The sequence below is a fragment of the Schistocerca serialis genome, unplaced genomic scaffold, assembly GCF_023864345.2.
Source record: "Schistocerca serialis cubense isolate TAMUIC-IGC-003099 unplaced genomic scaffold, iqSchSeri2.2 HiC_scaffold_1420, whole genome shotgun sequence".
Taxonomy (NCBI): Eukaryota; Metazoa; Arthropoda; class Insecta; order Orthoptera; family Acrididae; genus Schistocerca; species Schistocerca serialis.
In genome coordinates this window covers 1,701,136-1,726,805 of record NW_026047648.1, presented here as the reverse complement: position 1 = coordinate 1,726,805, position 25,670 = coordinate 1,701,136, and the positions used below count along the sequence as shown (strand labels likewise).

The 25,670-nt window shown below is 43.1% G+C and overlaps 1 long non-coding RNA gene across 1 annotated transcript in view; it reads left to right on the top strand.

Moving 5' to 3' along the window:
• Window positions 1-25,670, top strand: part of LOC126443047 (uncharacterized) — a 58,264-nt gene that overhangs the window by 18,303 nt on the left and 14,291 nt on the right. Inside the window, exons 3-4 of the long non-coding RNA XR_007581817.1 lie at window positions 820-882; window positions 1,035-1,199. This is a non-coding gene — a long non-coding RNA (uncharacterized LOC126443047). The remainder of the gene's footprint in view (window positions 1-819; window positions 883-1,034; window positions 1,200-25,670) is intronic.

Genomic DNA, 25,670 nt, shown 5'->3' with positions numbered 1-25,670 from the left:
TTCTTGGGATTACAACTTGATAATAAATTCAATTGGGAGCAACATACTAACAAACTGCTAAAGTGCCTAAACAAGTCTGTGTTTGCAATGCGAATGATGTCAGACATAGGAGATATCAATATAAAAATACGGGCATATTTTGCTTATTTTCACTCCATTATATCATATGGTATCATATTTTGGGGTATCTCCACAAACAGAAAAAAATTTTTGGAGTACAGGAGTGTGTAATAAGAGTAATTAGTTGTGTAAATACAAGAGCATCATGTCGAAAGCTATTCAAAGAATTGGGCATATTAACCACAGCTTCTCAGTATATTTATTCCTTAATGAAGTTTGTTGTAAATAATACATCACTTTTTCCAACCAACTGCTCAGTTCACAGCATAAATACTAGGTATAAGAACAATATACATAAAGGTTTAAAATCACTTACTCTTGCCCAGAAAGCAGTCCAGTATTCAGCAACGCATATTTTGAGTAACTTACCAGCAACCATAAGGAGTTTAGTTTCAGACAAGGCACAATGTAAACATAATTTAAAAGAATTTTTGGTGGCCAACTCCTCCTTTTCCATCTGTGAGTTTCTCAACAAGTGCAGTAGACCATTTTAATGAAAATTTATTATACTTTAATTTTTGACAATACTTGTTTGTAATAGCTAAGTTACTACCTACTGTGTGAATGATGGATGTATGGAAAGCAGACGTAAGTCTTAAGTCTGTAAATAGTGGAAGTTTAATTTTAAATCTTGTACATAATCTGACTGTTCTTAACTGTAGATCACTGAAATGAATATTTTATTTTAATTTTTGACAGTACTTGGTTGTAATGGCCAACAAACTAGCAAATGTCTGAATGATGGATTTAATGAAAGCAGATGTAAGTATTAAACCTGCAAATATTAGAAGTTTAAATTGAATTCATGTACATAACTTTACTGTTTATTGCCTGAGGATCATTAAAATTAATAGAACTCAAGTTTTTCTAATTACATTTTTGTAATGTGTTTATCTGACATGTTCCACACCCAGGAGGATTCCCTCTTTTATGGGTCTACAGAATGAACAATTAATGTAATCTGATCTGATCTCGCGGGACTCTCTGGATGTGTGGAGGATGAAATACTGGTGAGACGGGGTGGCCAGCTGCCCACAGGTTGTGGCAGAGGTGTTACAGTTAGTGGAAACAAAAATCAGGTTAGCATACAGTTCTACTTTCCTATCTCCTTGTAAGTAGCACCTTTCAAACACTTCTGTTAAGTAATAGTTTGATAAAACATTGAGGCTTCCTTCCATCGATATTTTACTAATGTAAATCTCACACGTCTCGCACAATCCATAAATTCCCTCTGTAATGGACCTCTTTCTCTGGGGGACAAATATTAATTATCAGTAGTAGTATATCAAGCTACAAATTATCATTTTAAACCTGTGTGGTCTCCCTGGTGTGCCTAGTCGACCACAAGTCCCCGTCACGCTGCTCACTCCGAGTACATACAGGGTTGAAGACATGGAGAAAGATAGGTGTATAATCACAAATTGAATTTAGAGTAATATAACTTTCTTACCTTTATTGGTCAGTGTTGCACGTCGTCGTCGTCCAGTGACGAATCTCGCCATCCGCTGTTTGTTAAATCAATTTGAGGTCCAGGGTGTGTATTCGGCTGTGTAAGAACTGGCACATAGTTAAACTTCCAACTTTTATTTTATAAATGCTGATTGTGATGATATTCAACAATTTTCAATGTAACAGCTTTTCCAATACATCATTTCGTTCCCTCTATCCTTGACCTTCTCAAAGCACGCGTATTAAGACGTCTCGACGCCAACTGCCCATTGTCTCTACACCCGTCAACCACTGGCTCCTGTTCGCAGAGCTTACAAACTGTGCAGTACTGCCAGCCTCGGTTGTATATCGCACGTATAGATATATGAAAAACATGGTATGAAGAATTAAGTGTTTGTAATATAGTTCTGTGGCCATATACCTCATTATTGTCCTCATATTAACAGTTTTGTCAGTGGACTCACATTCGGGAAGACGACGGTTCAATCCTGCGTCCGGCCATCCTGACTTAGGTTTTCTGTCATTTCCCTAAATCACTCCAGGCAAATGCTGGAATGGTTCCTCTAAAAGGGCACAGCCGACTTCCTTCCCTAATCTGATAAGACCGATGACCTCGCTGTCTGGTCTCCTTCCCAAAAAAAAACAACAGTTTTGTAACAAAATATTATTTCACTTTATGTTTACGCGGTTAAAGTTCACTTGCTCCTTCAAGTTGATTGACAGCACCACACACCTCGCCAGCCGGTGGTATCGGTAGTTTCAGTAGTCCGTTACGTTACACCTCGTGGAGCTCGCCACTCTTTAGCGGGTTCGTGCTTGGTTACCAGTGGGCCCCAGCCATTGCAGCATCTTTTCCCTTCCGTTCTGCGTGTCTGTCCTCTTGTTGTTCCTTGTCCCCTCCTTTGGGGAACATGTCTGGGGTGTTTACGGGAATGTTCCTCATTGTCCATACCTGACATAAGCGCAGTCTCACCACTGTTTTTCGTTCCCTTTTCCTTTCTTCGTTCACCTTCTGTCCTTCCTTCACTTCGGTGTTTGAGACTCTGCTTTTTCTTGTTCATCCCTGTGCACTCCTGAAGTCTGACACGTAACATGTGATTGCGTAATGCATAATTCCAAACCCTGGATTGACAGGTGGGGTTCACATGTAGCAGGGTGTATACGACCCGGAAGATCCGGGATAAACCCGGGAAATTTTTGTTGTTTCAGTTTTCAGTTAAATTTTTGTGATTTTTGCCTGGTATGAATCTATACTCTAACAAAGGATATTGCCGTATCCAGCTACTGCAGAATAATACTGCAACAATAAACGTGAATGAGAAAAAAAGGGAAATAAAACATAAATTGCAAAGGAAACGTGACATATACAACACAACACAGTGCTCGTATGAGCGTTTGCCAACAGCAAAATGTGTCAAAGGCTTTAGAAAGTCTATGCAATGCTTCATAACAAATTGCCTCTGACGAGGTGACGTCACGACTGTTTACATTAGATTCGTTTTAGCAGTTAAGAGTGGGCTCCTTGCGCACGTGCAGTTGAGTGGCGTTCGAGTAGCACCTTCTCCCATTTCTGGCTACAGAAATGTGGCTGTCAGCTGTGTAAGCAGTTGCAGCGAGCAGCTAGATGCTACTGGGAAACATTTTACTGCCGTGCCCAACCTGCCAGATTCACACATGCGCAGTGGGCCCAGCTCTGTGGGAGGGAGGGAGGGACGCCAAATTCATATTGTGGAGGAGAGCAACTTGTTTCACAAAGTGCGTAGCATCCAGCGCATGTTGGTCTATCGATTTACTCATTCGATTTTGATGCGCATCCCTGTCGGGTTTTTGAATACTCTGTAAGTGGATTTCTGACTGAATCATACGCCGCATGGGGTAGCCGTGCGGTCTCAGGCGATGTGTCGAGGTTTGCACGGAAAACGCGTGGTACGAACACATAATGACACGTAACCCGAGAATAATCGGGGATAACTAAACTGGTGATTCTGGCAGGCTTAGTAAGTTCACCGGCGAATAAGTTTTGACAACGGCAGGAATAGTTCCAAAATTAGTGCTGACAAGATTGTTTGTTAGAACGAGGGAGGAGAAGAAACGGGGACATCACACAAATTAGGAAAGAATATGGCAATTCCAAATTCGTATAAAAATCTCTTACTAATACTTTTTCGGTCTCGCGCTCGAGAAACTGGAGCGTATAAATGAAATACGAAACTATTTTTTGCTTGTCGTAGGCGTAATAGGCATTTTATGTCGGTATTTGTGAATTATATTCTGCCGTGTTATAAAAATGACAATTTGTGCCTAAAGGGTCTCATTTGTTTGGTGTGTGTTACAATTTCTGCAGTGTTAGAAAAGCCTATTTTGTTTTACGTAGCAGACAGTGACAAGAGAGCTGTAATCAGATCGAGAAACCACACCAGTCTCGGGTACTATATGTATTAACAGGTTACGCGGTATTAGACAGCGATATTTTGATTTTTCGTGTAGAAAAGCGTTTGACGAACTTCGATGAGGTAATAGATTCTGTCGCAGAAAGGAAAGCGCGGTGTGTCAAGCTGTAGCAAGATCAGAGAAAAAAGAAATGCTAGGAGCACCCACATTCCTTTCAGCCTCCACGCACATGTATTCCCATTCGGACCTCTCCTCCTGCACGGCCCAGCTTGCCCGTCATCAATCGAGAGTGGTCCATTCGCTCTGACGCGTACTCGAACAACCGTTTCTTGTGTGCTACCCGTTTGCTGACTCCTACCCCACCTACATGCACACCCAAATGGCAGCTTTCTGAGGCCAACTGGAGACTTTTATTCCTCCCTGGCAACGCTCGACATACCACGTTTCTCCAGTTGTGATGACCGGGTAGAATATTGTGCAAACTTTATCCTTACCACTGCAGAATGTTCCATTCCTCACACTTTTTCTTTACTGCTCCGTGTCCCAGTACCTCGGTGGACTGAGGCATGTCGCATTGCAATTCGTGCGCAGAGAGGTGCTCTCCCTATTTTTAACCTTTTAAGTGGGCATGACGGATATATCCGTCCGTACTCTGCTATTGCACAGTGGGTTCGACAGATATATCGGTCCACTGCGTTCTGTGGCTAGTAGCTAGTGGGCATGACGAGTTATTGCCCTGCCGTTGACACCGTGGTATTAGTTGAGCTTCGTCCACTAGATGGCAGCTCTTGTCACGCAACGCAGCATGTTCTAGGCTAGTTATAACATTGTCCACCCGAGCGCGCATCGAGAAAATGCGTCCTGTGAAGCAGCCGCAAAAGCGTGCCTTTTTCGTCTGTGTTTACCGCAGCGTTAGTGAGTGATCTTTTGCAATGGTGTAAAGAAGTAGTTTATCAGATTCGGAGATTGAGAAGCTGCTTTTAGAAAGTGATGATAATTTCAGTGACAGTTCTGGAAGTTTTCAGGATACAGATGTTGAGGCTAGTGAAAGTGACTTCGATTCAGAAACATCTGACGACGAGACACTATTGCAGCAGACAGTACGTAGTGAATTTGTGCGTGCTAGTTCAGTTCGTATTCAATATTTGTTCAGTGGTAATAGTGGTGCAGTTGTGCCTCTAAAACAAAACGATGTGATGAGTTGTTCTATGTGTTTTGTGGATGATGCTTTGTGCGCAATGATAGCTGAACAGACGAACTTGTATGCAGAGCAGTTCATAGCTTCTCATCCCAATTTAGCAGCACGCTCCAGGGTTCACAGCTGGCAGAATACTACACGCGATGAGGTAAAAACACTCATTGGAATGCTTGTACTTCAAGGAATTCTTCACAAACCAGACCACAAAGTGAACTTTTCAAAGAGGGAATCAGTTGACGCACTTTTTTTCAGGAAAGTGATGAGTGAAAAGCGGTTTCATCTTCTATTGAAATTCCTCCACTTTGCTGACAATACCTCATATGATCCACTAGGCACTATCAGCAGAAAAGTATTCAAAATTCACCCTACTATGGAGCATCTGCGACATAAATTCAGATCAGTTTACATGCCAGAAAGGAACTAAACCTTTGGCGAATCGTTGATGCTCTGGAAAGGACGGCTCGGATGGAAGCAATATATTCCATCAAAGCGTAGCAGATTTGGCATCAAATTGTACGAACTCTGTAAAAGCAGTTCCGGGTATGTATGGCACTTTATTGTTTACACTGGAAAGGACACTAATTGTGGTAGCCACTATCCAGACGAAAAAATAACCTCTCAAATTGTTTTGGAGCTTCCACACATTCTACTCGGGAAAGGCCACTGTATTTGTCTCGACAACTGGTACACCAGTACAGATTTGGTGGACAAACTAACCAGCAATAACACCGATGTTGTCGGCACAATGCAGTGAGACAGGAAGGGGTTCCCTGACTTTGTAAAACAGGAAAAACTGAAGAAAGGGAGTACATAACAGGGTACAAAGGCAAGCAGGTGGTAATGAAATGGAAAGACAAGAGACGTTGTTACGGTCAGCACCTTCCACGACTATACATTTGTAAATGTAAACTCGAAGAAGGGAATCGTTCAAAAGCCACAAGTTATCGTTGACTACAACAAGAATATAGGGGGCGTGGATAGGTGCAATTCTCAGTTACAAAGCTACCAGATGGCCAGAATCAGGCTGAAAAATTACTATCAGAAGCCTTTCCGCCACTTGTCGGACATTGCGTGCTACAATGCATACCTTCTGTACAAGAAGCACGGTGGCGAGCAAAGTAGACTGAGCTCCGTGATTAGTCTCGGTGAACACTATACCGTATCTTTACCACATCAGGGAACATCAGTAGGACACCCACCTCGAACACCAAAAGCGACACACCTTACAGCCAGGCATTTTCCAGACCTTCTGCCACCCACAATGAAGAAAAGACCAACAAGGGCGTGTGTGGTGTGTACGAGAGAAGGCCTTCGCAAAGAGACTTCATACTGATGCGCAGAATGCGAAGTTTCCTTGTCTGCAGCACCTTGTTTTAAAACGTTTCACACTGAAAATGATATGTAATATTGTGAAAATACTGTTCTGTTAAGTTCTGCAATTTATTTTATTCATTTCCACCCAATATCAATTTAAATTCAACAATGAAAACGCGAAGGAAAACGTGAGAACAGTGCCCAGCACCACCGCGAACTGGCGCTCTGGCGTATATTACCCACTGTGGAAGAGGCGCGTGTGCACGCGCCAACTACCCACTTGAGAGGTTAACTGTCATCCTACGATGGCAAACTGCATTCATTATATACAAATGCACGCACAGTATTGTCGCGTTCTTCAGGATAGCAGAAAAGATAGCAGTGTTCCATTCACTAGTTCTTTCAACATTTCCCCCACCCCCCGCTCCTGTTGTGTAAGCCGACCTCTCTGGGACCGAGATCCGTTTCCCAATTTCTGACGTGACAGTAGCAGACGATGTCATTGTGGACCCTATTGCTGTCTCCGACACCTCGGGCCGCCATTTTGCGGAAATTTTGAGCTCTTCCCTTTCGTCACCCTGTCTTTCTCCATCGGAAACGAGCAGAGGTGGTGGCTCGAGTGATACCCTTCTCTCCTCAGAATCGTGAGTGTTAAAATGCCGCCTTACTGTGAGAGAGCGAGATAATTCTCCCACTTCGTCCCGATCCTCCGCCCGAGGGCCAGACACTGTTAACATTCGGATGTGGGAGCAGCTTTCTGTTGCGGCAAGTACTTTCTGCTTAGTACATACAACTGCATCTGGGTAGATGGCACGTTTCCCAGTCACCGGTGTGAAGTCACTATCGAATCCATACCAGAGCCTGGTGAGGACAAACGCTGTCCTTCTAGCTGCTGCCCCGTTTCTCTCACCAGCTGTATTTGCGAGGTGACGGAACGTACGGTTCGTGCCCAGCCGGTACGGTGGCTCAAGTCTCGCAATTTACCGACCTCTCACAGTGTGGATTTTGAGTGTGTCGTTCTGCAGGTGACCGTCTTGTCACTTTGTCCACCCGTGTCGTGAATGGTATTCTGTGCAAATCCGAGACACCGGTTTGGAAAAGGCGTACGACACCTGTCGGAGCTCTGGTATCCTCCGGTCACTCTACAAATGGGGCTTCTTTGCTCGCATGCCACATTTCCTTCAGGAATTTTTAAGACAGTTTTTGAGGTACGTGTGGGTTTTGCCTTGTCACACCTTTATCCAGGAAAATGTTATGCCTCAGGGGTCTGATCTGAACCTCTTTCTCTTTGCTATTTCCCATTACCCCTATTGTGAGCTGTCTCCCACTGGGTGTCTGTCGCAGTTCTCCACGGACTTTTCTTCTCGAGCAGCGTCTCGTGCGACATCTCAATTGTCTCGACTCGTGGAGCGTCAATAATGTCTTTCGCTTTTCCGCTGACAAACCCGTTCGTATAAATTTCTGGCAGTGCAATTGGTTTCTTCCTCCATCTTTACGTCTCGGGCCTGTCGCTCTTCCGTTCGTCGGAACTACGAAATTCCCGGGGCTCGTGCTCGATAGGAAACCTCGTCGGTCCTCCCTCACATCTTACCTGTCCACCTGCTATACCTCGGCCCTCAGTGCCCTACGTGTCTTCGGTGGTACTTCCCGAGGAGCGGATCGAACTGCCCTCCTCCATTTGTACAGCTTCCTTGTCTGTTCGAAACTAGACTAAGAATGTTTCATTTATGCATTTATGTTCATCTTAAGTCGTCTCAATACAATCCGCCATTGTGGCACATGTTGGGCCACTGGCATCTTTTACACTAGTCCAGGTGAGAGTCTGTAAGCTGCCAAACTACTGCCGTGACTTCCTCCTCGGCAGATAGGCGTGCCGTTCGTCTGCCATTCGTAGCGACCTGTCCTGTGCTTCCTTCTTTGGTGACTCCTTTGATTGCCATTATGGGGCGCGTCCCTCTTCCGTTACCTCCTGGAGTTCACTTGTGACTCTTGCTCCGGCAGCTTAACTACACGCTACGCGCAATTTTCCCGGTGGGTGTAAACCCTTCACCACCTCGGCTTCGTGCGGCGGCTCGTGTTCGTTCTCTTCCTAAAGGTACTACTCCGGCCTTGCTCTTTCGCCTCCAGTTTCACGGCCTTCTCGAGTAACTTCTCAATAGTACCTTTGCGTACACTGGTGGCTCTGACTGGTGTCGGGTGTGCCTTCGTCATTGGCACAGACGTTTGTCAGTATCGGTGTCTGAAACACTGCCCTGTATGTACAGCAGAGCTCTTTGCCCTGTTTCGGGCCACGCAGTACATCTAGAGACGGGCTTTTCGATTGCATCTTCTGCTCCGACACTCTGCCCTTCGGAGCCTCAGTGTGCCGTACACCGTCCGTCCCTCGTCGTAACGGGTCGGGGAAAACTGTCGCTCGCTCGGTCTCGGTGGAGGCACGGCGGTGTCTGTGGGTTTCGGGTCGTGTCGGTCTGACGGGAAACGAGGCTGCTGCTCCCGAGGTTGCAGTCGCCGTGCCTCGGCCCGCCAGTTCTTACGTTCCCTCAGATGTCTGTGTTGCCGTGTCGCGGCAGGTGACGTCACTTCGACGTCACCGCTGGTCTCCCCTTCGTGGGGACGAGCTCTAGGAAACTTAGCCTCTCGCAGCAGCTCGAGGCCCTCTTGCTGTGAGATCGTCATTTTAGCTAGGTTGTGTATCGAGCACGGTGTTTTTAGCCATCGCTGTTTAAGTGGTACTTACACACCACTGTGCATTCGTTGCCCTCAGCCTTTGACGGTCCGCTATTTCCTGTCGGAATGCCTTTTTTTAACGACTTTCGTTCCAATTTATTTTTACCACCTGAGTTATCGGCTGTTTCAGCGAACGATGCGTGGGCTGTCGATTGCTTTTTACTTCTTATCTGTCGTAGCAATTTGGTGAAGGATGTTTAATCTTTAGTTCAAGACCTCTGTTTCTCTATGGTTCGTTTCATTTTATGGACCTTTCTCCAAGTACTTGTTTTTAGTTGGGTTTTTTTTCTATTGATTGGGCTTAATGTGTAGTTGCTTATAACTCTCTCTCTCTCTCTCTCTCTCTCTCTCTCTCTCTCTCTCTCTCTCTCTCTCTCACCCCCCACCCCCTCTCCGTGTTCTCCGCTTCTGACATGGGCGCATGTGGCCCTTGTTGTTTTTGCACCCTAAAACAACACATTTTTTTCAGTAAGGAAACACTTTATCAGCATTTCTCTGCTTTGAAGATACACTGAAATTTTCATATCGTTTTGCTGTATTTTAGAAGGCAGTCCTGTGATCTACAGTCAGTTATGGAGACAGTTTAATATAGATACGGGATATAAATCATGCTTCCAGGAGAGAGTGAGAGTCCTACCTACCAGGTTCTTTGTAAATTATAGATGGACAGGTACCATTAGGTTCTGAGGAGTGCTCTTGCTCTTTCTAGGTCACTAATTGGGACACCATCCTTATTGTTACCCCTGTTGTTGTCTACTCAGGAAGAATGGTCAGCACAAACTGAAGCTGCTCATAATAGGGAAGTATGCTGAGAGTAGAGCATTAAAAAATATAACTGCTCCTGCACGGCCTGTTACATATGTCCACCAAAAATCTGCTTAGATGCACAAAAATATTTTTAAGAAGTGGTTTCTTGAAGATTTTGTTCCAGAGACCAAAAGATACCTTAAGAAAGAGCTTCCCTTCCAAAGCAGTCTTAAGGCTTAACTCTGCATCATACCCTGATCAGGAAGTGTGATGGTATTTGTGTGTTGTTCTTACCCCCTGAGCTTAATACAGCCAATGGACAGACATTTTACAACACTTGGGAAAAAAAGGCATTGATGTTGTTTGCTTCAGACACTTTTACAAACAGGTGAAGGAACCATCAAAGAATTTAAAAGTGGTGGTGGTGGTCTCCGTCGTCGTAATGATTAGTGACTCTAACGGAGAAAGTGACAAGGAAATGCCTGAAGAAATTGTACCACTGATCACTTAAACCATGGGTTTGGCAATTCTAGACGTGACTTCTTATATTGAACAGAAGGTGGAAGCTTCTCCAACTGACACGATGCTTCTTAGATGATGGCACAACATTGCTGCTAAGAAAAGAGGTTCTGTTTTAAAATAAAGGACTATGAATGGTTTTTTTTTAAATGTAGCTTGTACACTCCTGGAAATGGAAAAAAGAACACATTGACACCGGTGTGTCAGACCCACCATACTTGCTCCGGACACTGCGAGAGGGCTGTACAAGCAATGATCACACGCACGGCACAGCGGACACACCAGGAACCGCGGTGTTGGCCGTCGAATGGCGCTAGCTGCGCAGCATTTGTGCACCGCCGCCGTCAGTGTCAGCCAGTTTGCCGTGGCATACGGAGCTCCATCGCAGTCTTTAACACTGGTAGCATGCCGCGACAGCGTGGACGTGAACCGTATGTGCAGTTGACGGACTTTGAGCGAGGGCGTATAGTGGGCATGCGGGAGGCCGCGTGGACGTACCGCCGAATTGCTCAACACGTGGGGTGTGAGGTCTCCACAGTACATCGATGTTGTCGCCAGTGGTCGGCGGAAGGTGCACGTGCCCGTCGACCTGGGACCGGACCGCAGCGACGCACAGATGCACGCCAAGACCGTAGGATCCTTCGCAGTGCCGTAGGGGACCGCACTGCCACTTCCCAGCAAATTAGGGACACTGTTGCTCCTGGGGTATCGGCGAGGACCATTCGCAACCGTCTCCATGAAGCTGGGCTACGGTCCCGCACACCTTTAGGCCGTCTTCCGCTCACGCCCCAACATCGTGCAGCCCGCCTCCAGTGGTGTCGCGACAGGCGTGAATAGAGGGACGAATGGAGACGTGTCGTCTTCAACGATGAGAGTCGCTTCTGCCTTGGTCCCAATGATGGTCGTATGCGTGTTTGGCGCCGTGCAGGTGAGCGCCACAATCAGGACTGCATACGACCGAGGCACACAGGGCCAACACCCGGCATCATGGTGTGGGGAGCGATCTCCTACACTGGCCGTACACCACTGGTGATCGTCGAGGGGACACTGAATAGTGCACGGTACATCCAAACCGTCATCGAACCCATCGTTCTACCATTCCTAGACCGGCAAGGGAACTTGCTGTTCCAACAGGACAATGCACGTCCGCATGTATCCCGTGCCACCCAACGTGCTCTAGAAGGTGTAAGTCAACTACCCTGGCCAGCAAGATCTCCGGATCTGTCCCCCATTGAGCATGTTTGGGACTGGATGAAGCGTCGTCTCACGCGGTCTGCACGTCCAGCACGAACGCTGGTCCAACTGAGGCGCCAGGTGGAAATGGCATGGCAAGCCGTTCCACAGGACTACATCCAGCATCTCTACGATCGTCTCCATGGGAGAATAGCAGCCTGCCTTGCTGCGAAAGGTGGATATACACTGTACTAGTGCCGACATTGTGCATGCTCTGTTGCCTGTGTCTATGTGCCTGTGGTTCTGTCAGTGTGATCATGTGATGTATCTGACCCCAGGAATGTGTCAATAAAGTTTCCCCTTCCTGGGACAATGAATTCACGGTGTTCTTATTTCAATTTCCAGGAGTGTATTTTTGCAACTTGGAAATCCTTCCCCTTATATGTACATCACAGATATGTACTATATATTTTATTTATTTTTAACAATTATTGTTCTCATTAAAGATTTATTCATGATTTACCCATTGATTTAGTGGAATTTCCATATTATATGAGATTTTTGTAATTCAAGGTAGGCTAAGCCCCAATTAGCTCAAATTATTTGGGCTCTACCTTAGCCTTAATCTGACTGCTATGGGTGGTAATATATCTTGCACGTTCACTGTTTTTCCATTTCTGTGTTTTAACTGAATTTAGCAATTGAATATGGTTTAACATTTTTCATAGAAAACATTGTGCAAAAGTTCACTGTGTTTGTAATTGACATTTAATTGTGACTGATCTTAGCCCAAATTAACAATGCTCTAAAAAGCTTGCAAAGGTTTGGATATGTAAAGAATGCCTCCATATAAAATCAACCTGAGAGAATGATTTGTTCCCTTTCACAATTCCTGTTGCTTTATGCAGGCTGGTTACCTCTGATGTCTGTAGTTGGGGGAAGATTGCCCACTACACTTGCATACACCAAATGGTACACTGATTCTGTTCATCTTCCAGCATTTTCAAGAAATAGTTTGCCAGGTTTCACGAGGAGCAGTATTAGCACAGTTAGAGAAGGTGGCAGCCGACAAGCCTGACATTTTTTAGTTTTTTTCTGAGCTTTCATGAATGTCTTGCATTACTACGATTCACATTTCTTTGGAAAGGAACAAACATGGTACCTACAATCATTGTGGTATGTTGGGGGGAGATGTACGAATATTTGTTTGTCTATACAATATATAGTCACGTATAACTTCACTGCGATATGCTCAAGGGTGTATTGAGACATAAACGATACTTTTGTCACAATGTTTTATTAGATCTTGATTGAACCTTTCCACATATGTACCTCGATGATATTACGTGGTGGTGGTGGTGGTGGTGGTGGTGGTGGTGGTGGTGGGTGTGATCACATCGTTATTGTTATTAGTATTTTTACACCCTACTTTGGGGTATAAAAAGTCAGTCACTTAATGTTCTGTGCCATTCTATTAGCTCAGTATTGTTTCATTCTTTCTAATCTTGCTTTACTTTCTTCTTCAGAGATTTGGATTGATTGTTTTGGTTTTTATTTTGACTTGGAACTTCTTTCTTGTGTTTGATTACTTTTTTACAATTTGTGATTTAGATGTCTTTTAAGACCTCCTTCATTTCCTTAAACCAATTTGGTTGTTTTTTTTTTCCCTGCAGTAGTAGTCAAAAAAATTCTATTTTAATCTGTTTGGTTTCATTGAGGATGTGTCCATAAACATTGCTTTCTTCTTTTTTTTTTTATTGTGTGAGACTTCTCCCTTTCTTTGATCTCCAGACTTTCAGCTGGGCATGGTTAGTGTTGGACAATGTTTGGCTCCACTAAGGGCTTTTCATTTGATTATTGTATTGTAATGTCTTACATTTGGATTCCATGAGAGAGACTTTTTGTTACGTGTTCTTGGTGAGTTGGAAGGCCAGTTCAGCTTTACTTCTTCTAGCTTCCATTGCCTTTCCCTCGAGGGCATTCCAGACGATCCATTCTCAAAGATATTTGTATTCTTTGACAATCTCAATTTTTTTCATTCTCCTTCTTGGTGGGGTTTGTTATTATCCGGAGCTTTTCAAATGAGATTTTGAGACCTATTTTTTTAGCTTGTTTTTGTAGTTTGAGGGTCAGTTCCTCGTCTTCTTTCCAGGTCTCTGCTTAGTAGGGCCATATCACCTGCAAAATCTAGACAATTGACTTTGATGACTTTGCTGTTTGTTCCTAGTTGGATTCTACTATGGATGTAAGTTTTCCACACACTACTTCTTCGAGGGCACAGTTAAATAGGTTTGGAGAGAATCCTTCTCCTTTCCGTACACCTGCTTTTATTTCTAAGGGGTCAGAGTTCTGAGAATTTGGCCACGGATTACGTTTGTAAGGATTTCTCTGATTTAGTGATTTTGTTGTCTAGGTTTAATTCTTTTAGTACAGTGATAAGGGATTCCTGATTTGAGTTGTGTGTTTTCTGATAGGCCATGAGGTTTTTTAGATTTAGGATTTGTTCTGGGGAGGATCTCAGAACATGCTTGGTATTATCAAAGTTGATGGACTAGTTGGGGTTCTGCCCTGTTTAATGGTACTGTAGAGAATATCTTGTATGTTGTCTAGGAATCCAATCCCTCTGTAGTCGTTCTAGTTCTCTTCTGGATTGGGTGGATGAGAGCTGTGTTCCATTCGTGTGGGATGCTTCCATTTGTCAATATTTCTCAAAAGATAATTTGGAGAGAGTGTATGGCAGTTTTTTCATTTTCTCCAAAGTTGAGCTGTGATTTGGTCTTCTCTCGAGGCTCTATAGTTATCGAGACTTGAATCGAATGACTGTAATTCCTCAGTGGAGGGTGGTTCAGAGTTTGTATTGGTTATTGTTGTTGAGGTCTTAATAGTCCATTTTTTTTTCTGTGGGTTATTCACAGTTGAGGTGGTTCCTGAAATTTTGTCCTGCTGTTGTGGGAAATATTTCTGTTTTTGTCTTGGAGCTGTAGAGCCAGTGGGCTATATTTGGTTATTTCTTGTTTAAAAGTCTTGTAAAAGATCTTCGTTTTTTATGAATTCTTCATTGATTTGAAAGAGGATCTGGGCTTCTTGTGCTTTCTTTATTCTTTTGATATTTTTGCTCACTAATTTTCGCATGTTTGAGAAGTTTTGTGTGCTATGTTCATTTCTGTGTGACTGACACTGTTTCCATGCTTCTCTTCCAGTTTCTCTGTCCACAGGTGAAGTGTGTTTTTTGGCTTTTGTTACGAGAGCTAAGTGTTTGATTTCACTTATTAGGCTTTTTTATATTTGATCCTAAGTTTGGTTTTACAGGTCTTCAGTTGCAAGGGGAAACTCCATGGGGTTTGTTACCTTTCTGGGTTTTATTTGTTCAAATGTTTTCATTCCAGTCTTCGATAACAATATCAATTCTTTAGACAATTATCAGTTTCAGTGCATTATGACCATCCTCAGATCTACAATCTACACCTAGTGAGCAGTGTATCTTTAAACATGATACAGCAATACGTATCACAATATACTATCATAGAACCAAGGAAATGTACAGATAAAATACGGCAAAAAATACTTTTTACACCATGTCCTAAAGTGATAAGGCCATAATGGCATTGTCAAAACATATAAATATAATCAGCACAGCATCGTCACATAGATCTAAAATAAGGTGTAGAATAGGCCACGTCATCCACACAGTCATTATTGCAACTGGCTGCTGAAGTGCAGTAGCCACCAGAAATCTTTACCTACATCCTCCCTAGATGCCACTACTGTTGTGTTAGATGTAGTCATCATTTACGTAAAAAACATAATCTGATAAAAACACATTGTGTAAAATACACGTAGCAGACTTTTAAAATTGATACTATCATAGAAATCAATTGTGATACATTACAAGATGAATACAGTTACCCGTATAAAATTATTAAAAGGAAATACACGAAGAGGATAGGTCCGACTCTTTTTATGGTGAATTTATGGTCAACAATATACGTAATACATTGCCTGTAGCAACCTATAACTTGCCTATGAAAGATAAAATGTCTATATGACAGCTGAAGGAAAGACAGATCAATGATCAGCGCCCTCTGTTGGGTCAGCCACCAGAACTTAACCACTAGAGGGCTTGACATACATCGTGTTATGTCTCCCACAGAAAACGTTTAAACAACATATTAACAGTCAATAAATAAAATTATATAGTCTGGCTATACATTCCATGAATAGGTAGGACATAATCAGTTACAGGATTAGAGGGACTAATGTATGCAAGTAAGGCAAATGCCTACTGTTCTCGACATAAATCATCAAGTAAGTCTAGGTATAAATATGCGAGGCATTGTTTGGTTATCGTAGTACATTATCAAACAAAGCAGAGTAGGCGTTGGACACACAATCGCTTTGACCATTGAGTACCCTAGTGGGCTCATGCTTTTTGGCTTTGTGAATCTCCGACAAGTTATATTTCTTCTTTTGGGATTGTTGGTTCTGTTTTTCCTTTCTGGGAAAGGTAGGTGGGTTGTCACCTCTGAGGACTTTAACATTTCTTCATGGAACTCTAGTTTGATTGCCACATGATAAAGTTGAAATTCACATATGTGCTGGTTTGGTAAGATCCATGTTTGCTGTTTTTGAGGTAGCTTTCTAGATGCTATGGATTTCGGGTTCATGTTGTGTGCTTAGTGTAATTTTATCAGTCTTATGGCATTTTTATTAGTTCTGTTATGTGCTGGGTAGTTTCCAACAATTTTGCTGTATTTCTTGCCTCTGGGCATTGAAGTCTACCATAAGTAGGACCTTTTTTTTTTTTACCCCCCCCCCCCCCCCCCCCCCCTCACCTCTGGGATTTTTGCACATCACCATTGAATTGGTCCCAGAAACATTCTACCTTTTCGTTGTCCTTTCAATTCTCTTCATTTATGGGGGCATGTGCATTCACTATGGTGTATATTTTGTTAGCAGTTTTAAAGGTAAAGTGTGGAGAGTCTTTAGGATTGTGATTCCAAGTTGATAATGGAGTCCAAAATATTTTTGTCTATTATGAAGTGAGTTCCAAGGTACAATGTGTTTTTCAAATTTTTTTCCATACCTCTCATTTGTATATTCTGAAACCTCCAGATGAAAGTTATCATTAATGAATCTGGTTTCTTGTAGGACCATTACAAGAATTTTGTGGTTCTGAGGGTTTCTGTAAGACACTTTAATTTTCTGGTTTTTAGTAGAGGATTTACATTGAAATTAGCTGTGTAACCTGGTCTTCTATGCTTCATCTTGCTTAAGCTTCCAAGATGCTCTGGCTCATCTCTGTCTGATAAAGCTGCAGACTCCCCAAAATCTGATTGTCTGGTTGCACACTGTGGTGCTGTGGATTGTCCACCTTGAGTAATCTGTTTCACATCACATTCTTCCATAATTAATAATATTATGGGGTGGCTCCTATTGTTCCAGCTGGTCAAAGGCCATCTTTGGATTCTTGTGTTGGTCTGTGGGTGGTATTTTATTTTCAAAGGTCATTCCGTGTCAAATGCACAAGCTGGTTAAGTTTGACGTTAACAGATTTTGGTGAAATTGTGTACCTAGTGTCCATACACAGTTAGGAAAACAACAAAAATTTTCGTGATTTTAATTAAAAGTTTACTAAGCCTTGGATTTTAGAATTTTTAGTTAAAAATTGCTACACCTTGGAGTAGTAAATTGCTATTTTCTCAGGAACCAGATGAGGTACAGACCTGGAAAAGTCATTTTAAGGCTCTTTAGATGAGCTTTCATTTGATATAAAACATGATTGCATTTAAAATTTTTTGTTTTTTTTTTCAATTAAATACATTTTAATTTTCTAAAAAGCAATATTCTTAAAATTTTGAAAAAATCAGTTTTCTTGCACTGTACTCTCACACCTCTGAAAGTTTCATTTCGGGATCATCATGGCATCACATGTTGCAAAATTTTCAAGTTCCATGTGTTGTGTGAAACATGACTTTCATAGCGTTTCTACATGAAGAAATCATCAAATTAATTTAAAAAAATTAGTTACAACATGACATTTATTAGCAGCTGTCTCTCACAACTTCTTATAAATTGGAATTAACTATAAAGGCTCTGTTGGTTTTGACCATGCGATTTCCAGGCAAGGTGAATATTTGGCTTGTTGGAGTCACTGGGTTCTCCACACACAGAACATCCACCACACGAATCCACATAGCGTCTGGCTTCTCTGGGTATAAAAGAGGAGGAGATGGGCCACACAGAGGAAGAAATGTCACATTTATTTAATCTTGTTCGTCTTTTTCCGAAAATGTGTGCAAGCCACCACCTGTTGTACACTGTAGTCATGTACCTATTTATAACTCGGTGGCAGCATACCTTGAGGTTTGATGGTCAATTGTTGTAATGAACTTTGAGCATATGAGAATATCTCGACAAAGATTTTTGTCGCATCTGGAACTACAGAAGTGAATCCGTGAAACGTTGGAGTCCCTGGAATCGTTAACGCTTTGCTGAAGTGGCTGTTTAGAAATGTGGCTGTCTGTGTATTCATCCTGAGTTACAAATGTAAAATGTAGTCCAGAGATGTTTTCCACTGCCAAGTTGAAAAGCTGCTGGACTGTAAGAATTTGTCATACAAATGTTGCAAACTTTCTCATCCTGCAACCTCTTGACTGTGTCACAAACTCCATCGCAAGGCCCTTTTCTGTGAGCTGTTGGTGAAAAATGTCATTCAGCTTCTATGCCAAAATCATCTTGATGGAAACATAGATCTAAAGTTTTTCTTGTTTTGTATTGATTGGCAGTAACAGAACAGCAGTAGTATATTTCTTTGGGTTCAGAGTGCTTTCTCAAGGATTCAGTGAGCTTTTTCTGGTAGCTGTTGATGGCCACAGTCTGGAATAACGACATAACTGACACACTCTGTTTCTCCTGTGTAGTACACAAGAAATGGGTGAACAGTGGCTTGCTGACTTGGACCTCATCCTGCATCAAAAATGAGTAGTTTTCTGAAAAATCACAGCACACAGCAAACTGTGAATCGTGTAGGCTGTCTGTAATGTTTCATAAATGAACTTTGTTGTTTTTGTGATAAAGTCATGAGGACCAACATAGACAGCTTATTGCAAAATAAATTGATGATGTCTGTAGTTGATTTTTGAATGTTTCCAATTTAGACCTGTCCACAGAAATTCTGTCAGAAGGTGACATTATCTATCCACATTTCTTCCAATGCCTTCTCAAGTATGGTCTCGATTTCCTTATTCCCAGGGCACGAGTTAGTCTCCCAACTGACAGACTATTGATGGTGGCTTGCACAGAATGTTTGCAAGACAATGTTTATATGTCTTATTTCTCCACTTGTTACGGAGTTTAGCCTTGCATTTTCAGTTGTAAGTTTCAAATTTCGGCGAATGCTACTTATGTATCCCGTTAGTCACACAGGTGCCTGCTAGAATACAGTTTCTATGCCTCAACTCTGCAAATTTGGAAAAACTAACATGCATTTTAGGAAAATTTTCTTTAAACACTCTGTATGCCTCATTTAAATTACAAAGAACAAGTCTCTTTGAAACTTCAATTTTCTGATCACCTCTGTCCTTCATTGAACACAATCTTCTATTCTAGACATGGCCCTGTTTATGCCGCCACACTCATAAAATGACCAAATGGATTGGTCTTTTCCCTGGTATTTGATCTGGATTTTCCAAAATACCTATGTTCTATAATAGATGCATCACTTAACGAACCATGTAGTTTGGGGTATTGAACACGCTGTGTTCTCTCCCTTACACTCTGGTTCAGGCAGGCAAGTTAAAATTATGATTTTCTCCTTCCTGCTGCTTAAATTTGTCTCAGATTGTTTAAAACTGCATTCTTTCACACCGCAGTGTCACTTTCAGAAGACACTGCTGATAGATTCCTTTTCGTAGCAGAATCAATTCTGTTTCTCTTTCCTGCAGAATGTCTCTTAGACGATATCTCTTTCACATGTGCAGTAGACTCTCCTACCTCTTGAAGACATGTTTTAAGGGGCTGCAAAACCTGTGCCTGAGAAGTAAAAATGGGATCTGATTTGAGTCTGACATCATATTGTGGTCAGCATCTATTGTAGCCTCCTGTTCTTTTCAAAGTATACAAGTTTTTTTTTTTCCTACGGCTGTCACAAACTTTTGCAACTTTTGGCATTTCAGGAAAAAGTGTACACATTCATTCGGAAACATTTCTCAGTCCTTTTGTCTGCCAACTATGGTTCACTGTTCACAAGGAATTGAAACACTGCAAATTACACATCACATTTGTCCCTCCTTTTATGTTAATGTCTTAAATCAGCAACACCAGGGATTTCGAGAAAAAATTAAATAATTACAGCAGAAGTTGGATTTTACATTTATCACGATTCTACACCCAAAAATAGTCTCGATGGTTTTCATTAATAACTATGTAGAGGCACTAGGTATAAAAAGTTTCATCAAAATCTGAGAGCTTAAGGTAAATTTCCATTCAAAATTGTGTTTTGACACAGAATGACTCGCCACCTGCATATCTGCAGAGCCTTGGCCTACCTTCCCGGCAGGGGAACAGAAACTCTCCCTCTGTGACTGTTTATTATTGTGTGTTGAGGTAGCACTCCAATCTTGATAACGTGAGTGGACATGTGGCGTACTTTGTGTACATGTAAATACTCGTAATACTCTGTGTAGTACAAGATAAACATGCGTGAGCAGAGTCACAGTTAATCTTAATTTATTCAAACAATGATAAAATAAACTTTCATTATATAACTCTGTTGCCATGTGAAAGTGTTGCCCCACTGTAGTGAAAATGAACCACTCGAAGAATTAAACAGTGCAGTTGCATCAGGTTGCAGCCAAGAACTTATTTGATTACTAATTACCTCATAGACAACGTCCTCATTGTGGTATTGTGCTGTTAGCTCAGAATTTGGGACATTTTCTTGCACAGATCCTAAATTTTTTCTCACCTAGTTCACAATTTATGTAATATTACTGCTGCTCACTTGGACATGCAACAACACACTCCGTCAGGTGAAGCAATAATTGAGAAATAGGTATGGGCTCGCAGTTATAAATGCCGACCGAACGGTGAAAGATAGTGTCGTTTACGGTTGGCGCACTTCGTATGTAGGTGTGCCTTCTCCCAGGTGAACGTGAAACTTCATTCGTTGTAGCAATGTGTTTGGTGAAAGAGTAGCATAAAAAAGGACTAGGCTGATATGCAGTATGAGGAAATGCTGCCGTAACTGGGTGTGCTAATATGACTGTCAGACGGCTGACTTTCTTGTACTGTACCTGACTGGCTGGTGAAATTTTGAATGTCAGTTTCTAAAAAATGCTTGAGCAGTACTTTCTACTTCAGGAACATTTGTCACATCTATATGAACTAAGTCAGTGCAGAAGTTCGATAAAATTAGTGACCTGTTGCGTGTTGAAACATCCCCAACTCTCTTGCAGTTCCCTTTTTAGGTGCTCCACGCCGACGTCTGCTCGTAGATATGTATCGCCGGTAGGTTTTCCGGCTTCACTTCCCGACGTGACCGCGACGACTCTCCGATGGAGTGCGGGCCTCGTGTTTTGTTATTACTGCGAGTCTTGTAAATATCGCCTTTGTTTAGTAATTTGCCCGGCTAAAACTCTCCTCTCTTACGATTAAGACAGCCTGCGCCACCTTTCGGAGGGAGAGGGGACGTCAGAGAGTCACAAAAGTTCATATTAAGCAGTCCGTAAAACACGTAAACGGTTGGTGTGTTAGTTAATGCCTGCGCTTTCCGCTAGACGGTGCTGACTTACTGCTGTATAGCTTTGGTTGCGTAAAACCTTCACTGATTAGCACCAGGCAAATGGAATAAGTACAACACTCATGTATTTCACTTTCACTCTATATTCGAGGATTAAGATGGTGATGGATGAAGGTCTATTTAAAAGGTTCCTAGCCTGGAGGAATCTAAATAGTCCGCAAATGCCGATATGCACGCGCTCTACGTCCAGACTCGCAACTACCGGCACAAGACACTTTCGAAAGTCCACACGCCACTATCTGAATACCGGTACCTCTGAATTCACTCGTATCGGCAGATAATTTGAGTTTCTGTCGTCTATATGTCCGTAGACTTCCAATCTAGCACTAAAGTCCTAAAATCCCCTTAATACTCCGTTCCTACTGACAGTCAGAGATCGTACACTACATCACTTTTAATCTCCGTAACATTCTAACAGTTTATCGTGAATCTTAACACGATAAAGTCCAATCTAATTATTGTCTCGCCGACTGACACGGGTTCCCCGCCCTTTAACGAAACAATCGAGGAAAAAAAGGCGGCAATAATGACGATCGGGCCTTTTTATTGGTTTTTCATCACGAGAGTTTAACGTCACTGCTTCCTCCGTGATGGAGTTCCGTGGCTTTGCTTTACTTAGTCGTTAAACTACTTGCTGATATACTATAATTTTGATCTGAAATTACCGAACTCTGATTCTACACTATTTTCCCCTATTCTATTCTTAATTTTAAATTATTCTTTCTATAGCTTTTATCACTGTAAACTGAATCGAGGTGTTACAATGTCCCATGTCAGATCTAATGTAGTACTCCACCCTCTGACGATTTTTGCATGTAAAAATGTTGTCAAGTAATTGTGTGTAACCTCAAAATCTTCCCCCCCCCCCCCTCCCCCCCCCCCTCCTTACTGGAACAACTGTCAAGTCTTAGTTACACATTTCTTACTAATCATTGAGGTTTATTACATTCAACTGGTGTAGTTAATGATTGTGTGTTCTACTGTGGCGGTAAATTTCTGTGGAAAATAAATCTCTATGCTCGCCACAGTGCCTCAAAGGAGTGTGCTGCCGAGAAGTGGACGCGGGAAAGTGCCGAGCGCGGAAATGTTGCCGAACTTTACGAGATCCTGGCGCGGGGAAAACATGTCGACAGCCGGTGCCAAAATAGCTGCACCGCACTGCACGGGGTTGCAAAGGGTGGCGACACCGTGGCCGTGAACTACTCGCCGGAGGCGGGTGCCGATGCCTTCAGTAAATTGATTCCTTAGGATGGATAGGACATGTGACTGCTGTGTACGGACGCAGGGGGAGCTGGCCACTGTTCGCGAACAGCTGAGCGTGTTGATGGCCGCTGTCAGCCGTCTTCGGGCTGCTGCCTCGGAGTGTAGCGGCAGTGGGGAGTCTGGTGCGTCGCATGGCACACCCCAGGTGTTACGTGCTTCACCCACTGTCCCTGCTGTCGAGACATCTTCGCGGGTGCCGGGCGCGGTTGGGCCACCCTCTCCCCGAGGGGAGTGCCGGGTTCAGCGGCATTTGCGGCGCACGAGGCGGAGGGTCAATGTGGAGGCTGGCCGTGTGGCATCGCCCGCTCTGCCTGTGAGTGGACGTGTGGCTGCTCTTTCAGCAAGGTCCGAGCAGGCACACGGGGGGAGGGGTTTATTAGTTATTGGGAGCTCCAACGTTAGGCGGGTGATGGAGCCCCTTAGGAAAATAGCGGAAAGGTCTCATCCGAGATGTGGAGGAGGTGCTACCGGCGGCGATAGAGAGCACTGGCTGCACCTGACTGCAAATTGTTGCTCATGTCGGGACCAATGACTCCTGCTGTCTGGGTCCAGAGGTCATCCTTACTTTGTACAGGCGGTTGGCGGAATTGGTGAAGGCGGAAAGCCTCGCTCGCAGGGTGGAATCAGAGCTAACTATCTGTAGTATCGTTCCCAGAACCGATCGCGGTCCTCTGGTTTGGAGCCGAGTGGAAGGCTTAAACCAGAGGCTCAGACGATTCTGCAGAGATCTGGGGTGCAAATTTCTCGACCTCCGCTATCGGGTGGAGAAATGTGGGGTCCCCCTGAATAGGTCAGGCGTGCACTACACGCCGGAAGCGGCTACAAGGGTAGCGGAGTACGTGTGGAGTGCACATGGGGGTTTTTTAGGTTAGAGAATTCCCTCCCTAGGCCCGACAAGACGCCTCCAGAGACGCGGCAAGGTAGGAGTAGGCAAAATGCAACAGAGAATAACAATATTAATGTGCTAGTAGTAAACTGCAGGAGCGTCTATAGAAAGGTCCCAGAGCTGCTCTCATTAATAAACAGTCACAACGCCCATATAGTACTAGGGACAGAAAGTTGGCTGAAACCAGACGTAAACAGTAATGAAATCCTAAACTCGGATTGGAACGTATATCGCAGAGACAGGCTGGACAGTGAAGGGGGAGGCGTGTTTATAGCGATAAGAAGTGCAATACTATCTAAGGAAATTGACGGAGATCCGAAATGTGAAATGATTTGGGTGAAGGTCACGGTTAAAGCAGGCTCAGACATGGTAATTGGATGTCTCTATAGGCCCCCTGGCTCAGCAGCTGTTGTGGCTGAGCACCTGAAGGATAATTTGGAAAATATATCTAGAAGATTTCCCCACCATGTTATAGTTCTGGGTGGAGATTTTAATTTGCCAGATATAGACTGGGAGACTCAAACGTTCATAACAGGTGGCAGGGACAAAGAATCCAGTGAAATTTTTTTAAGTGCTTTATCTGAAAACTACCTTGAGCAGTTAAACAGAGAACCGACTCGTGGTGATAACATATTAGACCTTCTAGTGACAAACAGACCCGAACTATTTGAAACAGTTATCGCAGGACAGGGAATCAGCGATCATAAAGCGGTTACGGCATCGATGATTTCAGCCGTAAATAGAAATATTAAAAAGGATAGAAAGATTTTTCTGTTTAGCAAAAGTGACAAAAAGCAGATTTCAGAGTACCTGATGGCTCAACACAAAAGTTTTGTCTCAAGTACAGATAGTGTTGAGGATCAGTGGACAAAGTTCAAAACCATCGTACAATATGCGTTAGATGAGTATGTGCCAAGCAAGATCGTAAGAGATGGAAAAGAGCCACTGTGGTACAACAACTGAGTTAGAAAACTGCTGCGGAAGCAAAGGGAACTTCACAGCAAACATAAACATAGCCAAAGCCTTGCACACAAACAAAAATTACGCGAATCCAAATGAAGTGTGAGGAGGGCTATGTGAGAGGCGTTCAATGAATTCGAAAGTAAAGTTCTATGTACTGACTTTGCAGAAAATCCTAAGAAATTTTGGTCTAATGTCAAAGCGGTAGGTGGATCAAAACAAAATGTCCAGACACTCTGTGACCAAAATGGTACTGAAACAGAGGATGACAGACTAAAGGCCGAAATACTAAATGTCTTTTTCCAAAGTTGTTTCACAGAGGAAGACTGCACTGTAGTTCCTTGTCTAGATTGTCACACAGATGACAAAATGGTAGATATCAAAATAGACGACAGAGGGATAGAGAAACAATTAAAATCCCTCAAAATAGGAAAGGCCGCTGGACCTGATGGGATACCAGTTCGATTTTACACAGAGTACGCAAAGGAACTTGCCCCCCTTCTTGCAGCGGTGTACCATAGGTCTCTAGAAGAGCAGGGCACAGGTCATCCCCGTTCTCAAGAAGGGACGTCGAACAGATGTGCAGAACTATAGACCTATATCTCTAACGTCGATCAGTTGTAGAATTTTGGAACACGTATTATGTTAGAGTATAATGACTTTTCTGGAGACTAGAAATCTACTCTGTAGGAATCAGCATGGGTTTCGGAAAGGACGATCGTGTGAAACCCAGCTCGCGCTATTCGTCCACGAGACTCACAGGGACATAGACACGGGTTCCCAGGTAGATGCCGTGTTTCTTGACTTCCGCAAGGCGTTCAATACAGTTCCCCACAGTCGTTTAATGAACAAAGTAAGAGCATATGGACTATCAGACCAATTGTGTGATTGGATTGAGGAGTTCCTAGATAACAGAACGCAGCATGTCATTCTCAATGGAGAGAAGTCTTCCGAAGTAAGAGTGATTTCAGGTGTGCCGCAGGGGAGTGTCATGGGACCGTTGCTATTCACAATATACATAAATGACCTGGTGGATGACATCGGAAGTTCACTGAGGCTTTTTGCAGATGATGCTGTGGTGTATCGAGAGGTTGTAACAATGGAAAATTGTACTGAAATGCAGG